The sequence below is a fragment of the Callithrix jacchus genome, chromosome 10 (genome assembly GCF_049354715.1).
Source record: "Callithrix jacchus isolate 240 chromosome 10, calJac240_pri, whole genome shotgun sequence".
NCBI lineage: Eukaryota > Metazoa > Chordata > Mammalia > Primates > Cebidae > Callithrix > Callithrix jacchus.
The window spans coordinates 63,185,091-63,198,014 of record NC_133511.1 but is presented as its reverse complement, the minus strand read 5'-3'; the positions used below and the strand labels follow the sequence as shown (position 1 = coordinate 63,198,014).

General features: G+C 41.8%; 1 long non-coding RNA gene across 2 annotated transcripts in view; it reads left to right on the top strand.

Annotated features, from left to right (window-relative positions):
* The window catches only part of LOC108593784 (uncharacterized), a 162,199-nt gene that overhangs the window by 89,773 nt on the left and 59,502 nt on the right, over positions 1-12,924 (top strand). For both annotated transcript variants that reach the window (XR_013523226.1, XR_013523225.1), the window contains exons 5-6: positions 4,033-4,155; positions 4,887-5,038. This is a non-coding gene — a long non-coding RNA (uncharacterized LOC108593784). The remainder of the gene's footprint in view (positions 1-4,032; positions 4,156-4,886; positions 5,039-12,924) is intronic.

Sequence of the window (12,924 nt, the reverse complement as noted above, 5' to 3'; positions counted from 1 at the left end):
AATTGATTGTGGTGATGGATGCACCGTTCTGTGAGTATACAAACAACCACTGATGTTGACATTTTATTTTTATTTATTTATTTGTTTAGAGACGGTCTCACTCAAGTGCCCAAGCTAGAGTGCAGGGGCATGATGTTGACTCACTGCAACCTACAACCTCCAGGTTCAAGTGATTCTTCTGCCTCAGCCACCCGAGTAGCTGAAATTATAGGCATGTGCCACCATACCTAATTTTTTTTGTTTTTTGAGGCAGAGTCTTGCTCTGGCACTGAGGCTGGAGTGCAGTGGCATGATCTCAGCTCACTGCAACCTCTGCCTTCCAGTTTCAAGCAATTCTCCTTCCTGAGCCTCCCATGTAGTGGCTGAGGCGCCCGACACCACTTTGGGCTACTTTTTTGTACTTTTAGAAGAGACGGGGTTTCGCCATTTTGGCCAAGTTGGGTCTTGAACTCCTGACTTCAGGTGATCTACCCACCTTGGCCTCACAAAATGCTGGAATTACAGGCCTGAGCCACTGCATCCGATTCCATAAGGTTAATATAAATTTACCTTTTAAGAAAGTGCCAAAATGTCTTTTGTAGTGGCCATGCTGTCTTATGTTCCCCCATCACGTGTGAAGGCTCCACTTCCACAAATCCCCACTTGATAATGATAGTGACATCTTTTTGTTTGTTTTTGGAGATAGAGTCTTATTCTGTCATCCAGGCTGGAGTGCAGTGGCGTAATCTCGACTCACTGCAATCTCTGCCTGCCAGATCAAGAAATTCTCCTGCCTCAGCCTCTTGAGTAGCTGGAATTCCAGATGCAGGTCACCATGTCTGGCTCATTTTTTTGTATTTTTAGTAGAGACAGGATTTTGCTATACTGCTCAGACTGGTCTCAAACTCCTGACCTTGTGATCCGCCCACCTTGGACTTCCAAAGTGCTGGGATTACAGGTGTGAGCCACCACATCTGGCTGTGACATCTTTTTATTGTTGAACCTTTTTCCATAACATGTGCAGTGTGGCTTTTTTTGCATTCAAAGTATTTCATTGAAAGATTTCTTCATATGGATTGTGTGCATATTTTTGCATGTTTATTTCTGAGAGTTGTTTTTTTGGGGTGTGCTGTTGCAAATGGGATGTTTTCTTTTTCTAACTGCTTTTTTTGTACAAAGGAAGACTGTCTGAGGCCAGGCTTGGTGGCTAAGGCCTGTAATCCTAGCACTTTGGGATACTGAGGCAGAAGGATTGCTTGAGCCCAGGAGTTTAAGACCAGCCTGGGAAGCATAGTAAGACCCCATCTCTTTTTTTTTTTTAAGGCAGGGTCTTGCTTCGTTGCCGAGGCTGGAGTACAGTAGTGCAGTTCCGGCTCACTGCAATCTCCATTTCCCAGGTGCAAGCAATTCTCATGCCTCAGCTTCCCAAGTACCTGGTATGACAGATGTGTTTCACCACACCAGGCTAAATTTTAAATTTTTTGTGGAGACATAGCCTTGCTTTGTTGTCTAGGCTGCAGTTCAGTGAACATTGTTAATGTGAATATTTATTGGTCTGTCTGCTGGAATCATTCCCTCTCCCATCTGTTTGTCTTTAAATTCTGGGCATGAACACACACTCCACCTGCACCCCCTAACTTCAAAATATTGATGTTGTCCAAAATGCCTTGAGAAGGGAGAACTGCTTTTCCTTCTTTGTATCTCTGCTGGTGTCCAGCCCACCACTGTGTTTTTGGTAAATACTTGACCCACAGAGTGTGGGAGGCAGGAGGGAAAGGCTTCTGCATTTCCTTCGTGGATCCAACATCATGGATCCACTAAGCATATTGGGAAACCAGCAGGTCAGGTGGCTGCACACTCTAGTTGCATCTGACTCTGAATTGCTCAGGGCCCCCTGCGTGACAGTGATTTGCTTTTCTTTGTGAGTTGTTTCTTCACTCATGTTCCTAGGCTGAGTTCCCCAAAACAGTAGATATCACAGCATCTGTAACAGTTGTGGGTGCATTTCTGATCTTGCATGACCTGATTTACAAGGTATTTTGAACAGGAGCTACCTATTATGGCTTAGGACATGGCTAAAGTGAACTTGACTTTCTTTCATAAAGTAACTGGTAAAATATGTGGCATAAGGCTATTACTGCAAAATCATAAGTGGTGGGGGATGATTGAGCTTGGGCAGCATTGGGAGGCAGACAGACCCACATCAGCACCATCCTGGGCATTTGTAGGTTATATGAGCTTGAAGGAGTCCCCTCAACTCTCTGAGCCTTTGTTTCTTCCCTCATTGAGGAGATCATCCATTCCTCATTGGACTATTGTAAGGCTTAAGATCAAACATCTTTCAAGGCACTTGGAGCTGTGCCTGGGCTCCGGGGTTTTTAGGCTCTAACCATAGCAAACACTCAAATCCCAGCCACCATCGTTTCTCTTCCCTCCAGTGTAAGAATGTGGAGGACCAACCTTCCCATTCCCATTTACCCTGGAGTTCTTTCTTCTATACTTCATCTAGCACCTGCTGTGCACCAGGGATTCATGGGTGGGGAGGCCACGGACAGCAAAGTCTGGTGTCTGGCCTTCAGCTTGTCTCAGTCCCTATGGCTGATACCTGGCCCTTTTCTCTGGAATCTGGACCCTACAATCTACCAAAGTCTCAGCCCAAAGAGGGCTCGAGGTCACCCCCTATTGGTGAGAATATTCCACACCTGCCCACCTCTCCCCATTGCCTGAGTTAGATGATCAGCCCCAACAATCCAGAGACATATTCTTGGATTCTGCTAGCTTTATTTTTCAGTTGAAAACTCAAGAAAAAGGTTATGTTTCAAAAGAAATTTTTAAAAACTTTGAATCCTGTAGCCTGGGGTCCCGAGTTCACAGGTGTCCCTACCAAAACAGAGGCCCTCCAAAGCATTCAGTCCCAGTGTGTCTACCCCAAAAAGAGCAGCTCTCTACCTGGGCTTCTGAAGAGCTATCAGTTGCCCTCAAAGAACCTCCTACCTCAGGAGACCCCTGGATCAGGCAGGGAAAGCCAGAACGAGGCAGCTGAGAACTTGGCTTCACATCCATTTCTGAACAGTCAGCGTTCTGAAGCAGTGACTTCCCACATGGCTGTTGAGTAAGTTAATAAATACCTTGAGCATGAATAGGAGCCGGTAGAGCTCTCTCTGCAGGGCTGGGACTCACTGGCCATGCTGTCTCTTGGTTTACAGTGGAGGTGTGGAGGAAGGGGGAGAATTACCCAGACCAGTGAAAGACTTTCATGCCCTCAGAAGTATTTTGAGCACAATGGCAAACAGCTCTTCTTCCCTTCATTTGAAGCACATGTGGTTCTGAATTTCCCAGCATTCCATGCTGGTTATTCTGTCCCAGCCAAGAATCTTGCCTTTGTCAAGGAGCTGAAATTAGAGTAGAAGGTGAAAAAGTTTAAAGTCTTTGGCAGCCTAGTTCTGGCTTAGATGAAATCTCAAACTGTAAAGAAGAGAGAAGTAAGGCCAGGCTATGAGCCCCAGAGGAGAGGGGCCCCTGCTCTTTCCTGAGATAAATTATGCTGGGGCCCCTATTACAGCCCCTGGCCCTCCTTATTAAAAAGACAACTCTCCATCTCCCTCTCCCCTTTCTGTAAGAGCAGCAGGCATGGGTTAATGAGTCCCTACACCTGCCAGGCCTTTGCAGGCAGTGGTGTTAGGCCCAGCCTGCTGAGTTCCTAGGAAATTGAACAAGCATCTATGAAGAGCTCACACCATGTCAGGCTCTGCTACTAGCACCCTGGAGATAGAAAACCAGTACATACTTCCCAGCCAAAAGGAGGGTGGAACCTTGGCACATGATGCATTGGGAGCTCGGGATGCATGCAACCCAAAGTGCAGGCTAAAGGGAACTCTCACTGTGTGGGTGGGATCTTCAGTACAGCTTGCAGTGGAGGCTGCTCTACTGTTTCCGCATCAAGTGTGGTGGTCAAGGGCACATATTGGGACACTCAGAACTACCAGGGTAAGGAAACTCCCTCATCTGCTAAAAGAACTGTTTATTTATTTATTTATTTTTTATTTTTTTGAGATGGACTTTCGCTCTTGTCACTCAGGCTGGAGTGCAATAGCATGATCTCAGCTCACCACAACCTCCACCTCCTGGGTTGAAGCAATTCTCCTGCCTCAGTCTCCTGAGTAGCAGGGATTACAGGTACGTACCACCATGCCCAGCTAATTTTTTGTATTTTTTAGTAGAGATGGGGTTTCACCATGTTGACCAGGATGGTCTCGATCTCTTGACCTCGTGATCCACCCGCCTCGGCCTCCCAAAGTGCTGGGATTACAGGCCTGAGCCACCGTGCCCAGCCTATTTCTTATTTTTTTAATTGCATTTTAGGTTTTGGGGTACATGTGCAGAACATGCAAGATAGTTGCATAGGTACACACGTGGCAGTGTGATTTGCTGCCTTCTTCCCCTTCACCCACATCTGAAATTTCTCCCCATGCTATCCCTCCCAAGTTCCCCCTGCTTTCCCTCCCCTATTCCCCCCAATAGACCCCAGTGTGTAGTGCTCCCCTCCCTGTGTCCATGTGTTCTCATTGTTCATAACCCGCCTATGAGTGGAAACATGTGGTATTTCATTTTCTGTTCTTTTGTCAGGTTGCTGAGAATAATGTTCTCCAGATTCACCAATGTCCCTACAAAGGACACAAACTCATCATTTTTGATTGAGCATAATATTCCATGATGTATATGTGCCACATTTTCCCACTCCAGTCTATCATCAATGGGCACCTGGGTTGATTCCAGCTCTTTGCTATTGTAAACAGTGCTGCAATGAACATTCGTGTGCATGTGTCCTTATAGTAGAACGATTTATAGTCCTTTGGATATATACCCAGTAATGGCATTGCTGGGTCAAATGGAATTTCTATTTCTAGGTCCTTGAGGAATGAACACACTGTCTTCCACAATGGTTGAACTAATGGAAACTCCCACCAGCAGTGTAAAGGTGTTTTTATTTCTCCACATCCTCTCCAGTATCTGCTGTCTCCAGATTTTTTAATGATTGCCATTCTACTGGTGTGAGAAGGTATCTCAATGTAGTTTTGATTTGTATTTCTCTAATGACCAGTGATGATGAGCATTTTTCATATGTTTGTTGGCCTCATGTATGTCTTCTTTTGTAAAGTGTCTGTTCATATCCTTTGCCCATTTTTGAATGGGCTTGTTTGATTTTTTCTTGTAAATCTGTTTTAGTTCTTTGTAAACTCTGGATATCAGGCCTTTGTCAGATGGGTAAACTGCAAAAATTTTTTCCCATTCTGTTGCTTGCTGATTCACTCTAATGACTGTTTCTTGTGCCGTGCAGAAGCTGTGGAGTTCGATTAGGTCCCATTTGTCTATTTTGGCTTTTGTTGCCAATGCTTTTGGTGTTTTGGTCATAAAGTCCTTGCCTACTCCTATGTCCTGAATGCCTTGCCTAGATTTTCTTCTAAAGTTTTTATGGTGCCAGGTCTTACGTTTAAGTCTTTAATCCATCTGGAGTTAATTTTAGTGTAAGGTGTCAGAAAGGGGTCCAGTTTCTGCTTTCTGCACATGGCTAGCCAGTTTTCCCAATACCATTTATTAAACAGGGAATCCTTTCCCCATTGCTTGTTTTTGTCAGGTTTATCAAAGATTGTATGGTAGTAGATATGTTGTGTTGCCTCCGATGCCTCTGTTCTGTTTCATTGGTCTGTATCTCTGTTTTGATACCAGTACAATACTGTTTTGATTACTGTAGCCTTGTAGTACAGATTGAAGTCCAGTACTGTGATGCCACTTGCTGTGTTGTTTTTGCTTAGAATTGACTTGGCTATGTGGCTCTTTTTTGGTTCCATATGAAGTTTAAGGTGGTTTTTTCCAGGGTCTATGAAGAAGGTCATTGGTAGCTTGATGGGGATAGTGTTGAGTCTGTAAATTACTTTGGGCAGTATGGCCATTTTCAAGATATTGATTCTTCCTAACCATGAACATGGAATATTTCTCCATCTGTTTGTGTCCTCTCTTATTTCATTGAGCAGTGGTTTGTAGTTCTCCTTGAAGAGGTCCTTTACATTTTTTTTAGTTGTATTTCTAGGTATTTTATTCTCTTTGTAGCAATTGTGAATGGCAGTTCATTCTTGACTTGGTTCTCTTTCAGTCTGTTATTGGTGTATAGGAATGCTTGTGATTTTTGCACATTGATTTTGTATCCTGAGACTTTGCTGAAGTTGCTTACCAGTTTCAGGAGTTTTTGGGCTGAGACGATGGGGTCTTCTAGATATACTATCATGTCGTCTTCAATTAGAGACAATTTGGCTTCCTCCTTTCCTATTTGAATACCCTTCATTTCTTTTTCTTGCGTGATTGCTCTGGCTAGAACTTCCAGTACGATATTGAATAGGAGTGGTGAAAGAGGGCATCCTTATCTAGTGCCAGATTTCAAAAAGAACGCTTCCAGTTTTTGCCCATTCAGTATGATATTGGCTGTTGGTTTGTCATAAATAGCTTTTATTATTTTGAGATACTTTTCATCAATACTGAGTTTATTGAGAGTTTTTGGCATAAAGGGCTGTTGAATTTTGTCAAAGGCCTTCTCTGCATCAACTGAGATAATCAGGTAGTTTTTGTCTTTGGTTCTGTTTAAGTGGTGAATTACATTTATAGACTTGCATATGTTGAACCAGGCTTGCATCTCCGGGATGAATCCTACTTGGTCATGGTGGATAAGCTTTATGATGTGCTGTTGCAATCATCTTGCCAGTACTTTATTGAAGATTTTTGCATCTATGTTCATCATGGATATTGGCCTGAAGTTTTCTTTTCTTATTGAATCTCTGCTAAGTTTTTGTATCAGAATGATGTTGATTTCATACAATGACTTGGGAAGGATTCCCTCTTTTTGAATAACTTGGAATAGTTTCAAAAATAATGGTAACAGTTCCTCTTTGTGTGTCTGGTAGAATTCGGCTGTGAACCCATCTGGACCTCGGCTTTTTCTGAGTGGTAGGCTCTTAATTGCTGCCTCAACTTCAGACCCTGTTATTGGTCTATTCATAGTTTCGGCTTCCTCCTGGTTTAGGCTTGAAAAAACACAAGTGTCCAGGAATGTATCCATTTCATCCAGGTTTACTAGTTTATGTGTATAGAGTTGTTTGTAATATTCTCTGATGATGGTTTGAATTTCTGTGGAATCTGTGGTGATTTCCCCTTTATCATTTTTTATTGCATCTATTTGTTTTTTTTTTTAATCAATCTGGCTTGTGGTCTGTCTATTTTGTTGATCTCTTCAAAAAACCAGCTCTTGAATTATTGATTTTTTAAAAAAATTTTTATTGCATTTTAGGTTTTGGGGTACATGTGCAGAACATGCAAGACAGTTGCATAGGTACATACATGGCAGTGTGTTTTGCTTCCTTTCTCCCCTTCACCCACATTTGGCATTTCTCCCCAGGCTATACCTCTCCACCTCCCCCTCCTGCTGGCCATCCCCTTATCCCCCCAATAGACCCCAGTGTTTAATACTCCCCTCCCTGTGTCCATGTGTTCTCATTTTTCATCAACCACCTATGAGTGAGAATATGCGGTGTTTCATTTTCTGTTCTTGTGTCAGTTTGCTGAGAATGATGTTCTCCAGATTCATCCATGTCCCTACAAACGGCACAAACTCATCATTTCTAATTGCTGCATAATATTCCATAGTGTATATGTGCCACATTTTCCCAATCCAGTCTGTCATTGATGGGCATCTGGGTTGATTCCAGGTCTTTGCTATTGTAAACAGTGCTGCAATGAACATTTGTGTACATGTGTCCTTATAGTAGAACGATTTATAGTCCTTTGAATATATACCCAGTAATGGGATTGCTGGGTCAAATGGAATTTCTATTTCTAAGGCCTTGAGGAATCGCCACACTGTCTTCCACAATGGTTGAACTAATTTACTCTCCCATCAACAGTGTAAAAGTGTTCCTTTTTCTCCACATCCTCTCCAGCATCTGTTGTCTCCAGATTTTTTATTGATCACCATTCTAACTGGCGTGAGATGGTATCTCAATGTGGTTTTGATTTGCATCTCTCTAATGACCAGTGATGATGAGCATTTTTTCATATGCTTGTTGGCCTCATATATGTCTTCTTTCATAAAGTGTCTGTTCATATCCTTTGCCCAGTTTTGAATGGGGTTGTTTGTTTTTTTTCTGTAAATCTGTTTGAGTTCTTTGTAAATTCTGGATATCAGCCCTTTGTCAGATGGGAAACTGGAAACATTTTTTCCCATTCTGTTGGTTGCCGATTCACTCTAGTGACTGTTTCTTTTGCCGTGCAGAAGCTGTGGAGTTTGATTAGGTCCCATTTGTCTATTTTGGCTTTTGTTGCCAATGCTTTTGGTGTTTTGTTTTGTACATGAAGTCCTTGCCTACTCCTATGTCTTGGATGGTTTTGCCTAGATTTTCCTCTAGGGTTTTTATGCTGCCAGGTCTTAGGTTTAAGTCTTTAATCCATCTGGAGTTAATTTTAGTGTAAGGTGTCAGGAAGGGGTCCAGTTTCTGCTTTTTGCACATGGCTAGCCAGTTTTCCCAACACCATTTGTTGAACAGGGAATCCTTTCCCCATTGCTTGTTTTTGTCAGGTTTATCAAAGATTGTATGGTTGTAGATATGTTGTGTTGCCTCCAATGCCTCTGTTCTGTTCCATTGGTCTATATCTCTGTTTTGGGACCAGTACCATACTGTTTTGATTACTGTAGCCTTGTAGTATAGTTTGAAATCCAGTAGTGTGATGCCCCCCGCTATGTTCTTTTTGCTTAGAATTGACTTGGCTATGTGGGCTCTCTTTTGGTTCCATATGAAGTTCATGGTGGTTTTTTTCAGTTCTGTGAAGAAAGTCAGTGGTAGCTTGATGGGTATAGCATTGATTCTGTAAATTACTTTGGGCAGTATAGCCATTTTTATGATATTAATTTTTCCTAACCATGAACATGGGATGTTTCTCCATCTGTTTGTGTCCTCTCTGATTTTGTTGAGCAGTGGTTTGTAGTTTTCCTTGAAGAGGTCCCTTACGTTCCTTCTGAGTTGTATTCCAAGGTATTTTATTCTTTTTGTAGCAATTGTGAATGGCAGTTTGTTCTTGATTTGGCTTTCTTTAAGTCTGTTATTGGTGTAGAGGAAGGCTTGTGATTTTTGCACAATGATTTTATATCCTGAGACTTCGCTGAAGTTGCTTATCAGTTTCAGGAGTTTTTGGGCTGAGGCGATGGGGTCTTCTAGGTATACTATCATGTCATCTGCAAATAGAGACAATTTGGCTTCCACCTTTCCAATTTGAATACCCTTTATTTCTTTTTCTTGCCTGATTGCTGTGGCTAGAACTTCCAGTACTATATTAAATAGGAGTGGTGAAAGAGGGCATCCTTGTCTAGTGCCGGATTTCAAAGGGAATGCTTCCAGTTTTTGCCCATTAAGTATGATATTGGCTGTTGGTTTGTCATAAATAGCTTTTATTACTTTGAGATACGTTCCATTGATACCCAGTTTATTGAGGGTTTTTAGCATAAAGGGCTGTTGAATTTTGTCAAATGCCTTCTCTGCATCAATTGAGATAATCATATGGTTTTTGTTTTTGGTTCTGTTTATGTGGTGAATTATGTTTATAGATTTGCATATGTTGAACCAGCCTTGCATCCCCGGGATGAATCCTACTTGATCATCATGGATAAGTTTTTTGATTTGCTGTTGCAATCGGCTTGCCAATATTTTATTGAAGATTTTTGCATCTATGTTCATCATGGATATTGGCCTGAAGTTTTCTTTTCTCATTGGGTCTCTGCCGGGTTTTGGTATCAGGATGATATTGGTCTCATAGAATGATTTGGGAAGGATTCCTTCTTTTTGGATTATTTGGAATAGTTTCAGAAGGAATGGTACCAGCTCCTCTTTGTGTGTCTGGTAGAATTTGGCTGTGAACCCATCTGGACCTGGGCTTTTTTTGTGTGGTAGGCTCTTAATTGCTGCCTCGACTTCTGCCCTTGTTATTGGTCTATTCATAGTTTCAGCTTCCTCCTGGTTTAGGCTTGGGAGGACATGGGAGTCCAGGAATTTATCCATTTCTTCCAGGTTTATTAGTTTATGTGCATAGAGTGGTTTGTAATATTCTCTGATGATGGTTTGAATGTCTGTGGAATCTGTGGTGATTTCCCCTTTATCATTTTTTATTGCATCTATTTGGTTGTTCTCTCTTTTATTTTTAATCAATCTGGCTAGTGGTCTGTCTATTTTGTTGATCTTTTCAAAAAACCAGCTCTTGGATTTATTGATTTTTTTTGGAGGGTTTTTCGTGTCTCAATCTCCTTCAGTTCAGCTCTGATCTTAGTTATTTATTGTCTTCTGCTGGGTTTTGAGTTTTTTTGATCTTGCTCCTCTAGCTCTTTCAGTTTTGACGATAGGGTGTCAATTTTGGATCTCTCCATTTTTCTCATATGGCACTTATTGCTATATACTTTCCTCTAGAGACTGCTTTAAATGTGTCCCAGAGATTCTGGCATGTTGTGTCTTCATTCTCATTGGTTTCGAAGAACTTCTTTATTTCTGCCTTCATTTCATTGTTTATCCAGTCAACATTCAAGAGCCAGTTGTTCAGTTTCCATGAAGCTGTGCGGTTCTGGGTTGGTTTCTGAATTCTGAGTTCTAACTTGATTGCACTATGGTCTGAGAGGCTGTTTGTTATGATTTCAGTTGTTTTGCATTTGCTGAGCAGTGCTTTACTTCCAGTTATGTGGTCAGTTTTAGAGGAGGTGTGATGTGATGCTGAGAAGAATGTATATTCTGTGGATTTGGGGTGGAGAGTTCTGTAAATGTCTATCAGGTTTGCTTGCTCCAGGTCTGAGTTCAAGCCCTGGATATCCTTGTTGATTTTCTGTCTGGTTGATCTAATATTGACAGTGGAATGTTAAAGTCTCCCACTATTATTGTGTGGGAGTCTAAGTCTCTTTGTAAGTCATTAAGAACTTGCCTTATATATCTAGGTGCTCCTGTATTGGGTCCATATATGTTTAGAATCGTTAGCTCTTCTTGTTGTATCGATCCTTTTCCCATTATGTAATGGCCTTCTTTGTCTCTTTTGATCTTTGTTGCTTTAAAGTCTATTTTATCAGAGATGAGAATTGCAACTCCTGCTTTCTTTTGCTCTCCATTTGCTTGGTAAATCTTCCTCCATCCCTTTATTTTGAGCCTTTGTGTATCCTTGCATGTGAGATGGGTTTCCTGGATACAGCACACTGATGAGTTTTGGATTTTTATCCAATTTGCCAGTCTGTGTCTTTTGATTGGTGCATTTAGTCCATTTACACTTAGAATTAATATTGTTATGTGTGAATTTGATACTGCCATTTTGATGCTAGCTGGCTGTTTTGCCTGTTAGTTTTTGTAGATTCTTCATTATGTTGATGCTCTTTAGCATTTAGTATGATTTTGGAGTGGCTGGTACTGGTTGTTCCTTTCTATGTGTAGTGCCTCCTTCAGGAGCTCTTGTAAAGCAGGCCTGGTGGTGACAAAATCTCTGAGTATTTGCTTGTTCGCAAAGGATTTTATTTTTCCTTCACTTCTGAAGCTCAGTTTGGCTGGATATAAAATTCTAGGTTGAAAGTTCTTTTCTTTAAGGATGTTGAATATTGGTCCCCACTCTCTTCTGGCTTGTAGAGTTTCTGCCGAGAGATCTGCTGTGAGTCTGATAGGCTTCCCTTTATGGGTGACCCGACCTTTCTCCCTGGCAGCCCTTAGTATTGTCTCCTTTATTTCAACCTTGTTGAATCTGATGATTATGTGCCTTGGGGTTGCTCTTCTTGTGGAATATCTTTGTGGTGTTCTCTGTATTTCCTGCAATTGAGTGTTGGCCTGTCTTGCTAGGTGGGGGAAATTTTCCTGGATAATGTTCTGAAGAGTATTTTCCAGCTTGGATTCATTCTCTTCCTCACATTCTGGTACGCCTATCAAACATAGGTTAGGTCTTTTCACATAGTCCCACATTTCTTGGAGACTTTGTTCATTCCTTTTTGCGCTTTTTTTTTCTAATCTTGGTTTCTCATTTTATCTCATTGAGTTGATCTTCGACTTCTGATATTCTTTCTTCTGCTTGGTCAATTCGGCTATTGAAACTTGTGCATGCTTCGCAAAGTTCTCGTATTGTGTGTTTCAGCTCCTTCAATTCATTCATATTCCTCTCTAAGTTATCCATTCTTGTTATCATTTCCTCGAATCTTTTTTCATATATTTTTTCAAGGTTCTTAGTTTCTTTGCATTGATTTAATACATGTTCTTTTAGCTCACAAAAGTTTCTCATTATCCACCTTCTGAAGTCTAATTCCATCATTTCGTCACAGTCATTCTCCATCCAGCTTTGTTCCCTTGCTGATGAGGAGTTCTGGTCCTTTCTAGGAGGCGAGGTGTTCTGGTTTCAGGTGTTTTCCTCCTTTTTGCACTGGTTTCTTCCCATCTTTGTGGATTTATTCTCCTGTCGTCTGTGTAGTTGCTGACTTTTCGATTGGGTCTCTGAGTGGACACCCAGATTGTTGATGATGAAGTATTTCTGTTACATGGTTTTCCTTCTACCAGTCTAGCCCCTTCACTGTACGACTGCTGAGGTCCACTCCAGGCCCTGCTTCTCTGGGGTGCACCTATAGCAGCTGCGGAACAGTGAGGGATGCTACCAGTTTCTTTTTCTGCTATCTTTGTCCTAGAATGATGCCTGCCAAATGTCAGTCTTTTGGATATAGAGGGGTCAGGGAGCTGCTTGAGGAGGCAGTCTGTACTTTGTAGGAGCTCAAGTGCTGAGCTGTGAGCTCTGTTCATTCAGGGCTGTTAGCCTGCTATGTTTAATTCTGCTGCAACATAACTCATAAATAAAACCTTTTATTTTTCAGATGCTCTGTCTTGGGGTGGGGGTGGGGGCTTTCTTTGTGAG